Source organism: Poecilia formosa, unplaced genomic scaffold (assembly GCF_000485575.1).
Source record: "Poecilia formosa unplaced genomic scaffold, Poecilia_formosa-5.1.2 Scaffold294, whole genome shotgun sequence".
Taxonomy (NCBI): domain Eukaryota; kingdom Metazoa; phylum Chordata; class Actinopteri; order Cyprinodontiformes; family Poeciliidae; genus Poecilia; species Poecilia formosa.
Genome location: NW_006800233.1, coordinates 514,059 through 515,889, shown reverse-complemented (window position 1 = coordinate 515,889; position 1,831 = coordinate 514,059). Strand labels below are relative to the sequence as shown.

Here is a 1,831-nt window from a genome sequence, read left to right as displayed (position 1 = left end):
TTAATTTAAATTAATGATTCAAGGTATTTCAAGGGGAAAAAAAAAAAAAAAAAAAGTTGAGATTAGAAGTTTGAGTGAGGTCTTGGTTTATTAAAAAGAGAATTAAAAAGTGAAAATACAGTTTTACTGCATGGAATAATAGTAATATTCACTGTGAATGGGAAATAAAGTGGACAATGAAAGTTGAACAGAAACCTAAGCTAATATATTTACCTACTGATACAGATCAGTTATGGGCTGTCAATTTGAAACAAGTTCAAATTGACTTTAACCAGATATAAACTGTTGGCTCAACCCTCTTATGGAACAGAATCACTGACGGCATCATTGACTGTAATCCTTGCTCTGACTTGAATTAATTCTTTTTCACCTTTGAAATGAAGAAATATCTTGTCAGATGTTTTGTGTAGGTGTTCTCATATAGCTCCTGCCGGTTCATTCATTCCTACTGCTGATGTAGCTGGACAGTCTGCTGTAAACAGATATAAATCAGGATCCATATGACGGAACATTTCAAGTGGTTGTTTACAATTTCAAATAAATTTTGTCAACTTATAGTTCTAGTCCTTTATACTCCCATCTATCTATCTATCTATCTATCTATCTATCTATCTATCTATCTATCTATCTATCTATCTATCTATCTATCTATCTATCTAGTTTTACTCTATATGCATCGACTGCTGAATATTCAGACATTAGTAACAAACATCTTATCCACGCCAGGAGCTAATGTCCTTAAGAGAAAATCCTTAGCATAATATTGAGAAAAGGAAACAAGCTTCTAATCGCTCTGCTCTCACTTGGAACAGTCTGCACATATTTACTTGATAACATAATCCTTTCCAATCAGTTCCAGTCCCCTGTGGTTGCCATAGATTATTTAGAATATTAAAAGAAGATGGTATTTTCTCCAGTTTGTGATTCTGTCGAACCAAGTTATGGAGCCGATTTATGGTCTGATGTAAGAGTTGCTCACTATTTAGAGCGTTTCACCTGCAGTATATTTCAGTTGTCATAGGCTGTAAAATGCAACAGTGGTCTGGTTATAACTTTACATAAGATGTAAAAACTCTGTACGGTCTGCCTTCATTCCTCATTCAGGAAATGGAAATGGTAAAAACAAGACAATGAAGATTTAATGGTTTGCTGATCTGGAGTATTCAATCATTGTTGTCTTTTTGGAACCTGCTCTCTAGGGTTGCCATGTCACAGCAGCCTCCCCCACTCAACAGCTGCGAGCACACAGACTTTGTAGTTCTGGGAAGGAATGGGATTTGGGAATGGGATTCGGAGTAGGAATCTCCGGGCGTTGGCCACCTTCTCTATCATTAGAGCTACTTGTTTTTAGGGTGTTTTCACACCTGATACTCCGGTAGACTTGGTTTGACTTGGGACTAAAACTGCACCAATTCTTAAATTTGCAGCCGGTTTAGTTCTCTTTCAAACTGCTCTGCATCAAACGAACCAAACACTTTAAACAACTGTTCCTCCTCCTCGCCTGTGGAGGTGCAGAACCAAGAACCCCGAAAGGGAAATGACACAAAAACCTCAAAAAAAGACACAAGCACAACTTTGTTCTTTATGAAATGTAAAAGAAAAAAAAAATGGAGTGGTGTCAGATTTTAGTGGCTGTGGGATTTCCGTTTTGTATTTCTTTAAAGATCATGATCCATTCCCCCCTCTAGTCCTAGACTAGCATGTTTTGTTTTGGTTGTGTTTACTCCTAATGCCCTGTATTGTCCTGCTTTTGGACCGGTGTCCGGTTTGCTTGCCGTGCATTCGAACCGCACTCGAGTTCACTTCAACCGAACTGAGACCAAGGTTTGTA

The 1,831-nt window shown here is 37.7% G+C and overlaps 1 long non-coding RNA gene across 1 annotated transcript in view; it reads right to left on the bottom strand.

Moving 5' to 3' along the window:
* LOC107838672 (uncharacterized) overlaps positions 1-1,239 on the bottom strand; it is a 25,092-nt gene extending 23,853 nt beyond the window's left edge. Inside the window, exon 1 of the long non-coding RNA XR_001664756.1 lies at positions 1,229-1,239. This is a non-coding gene — a long non-coding RNA (uncharacterized LOC107838672). The remainder of the gene's footprint in view (positions 1-1,228) is intronic.
* Positions 1,240-1,831: the final 592 nt, after the last annotated feature.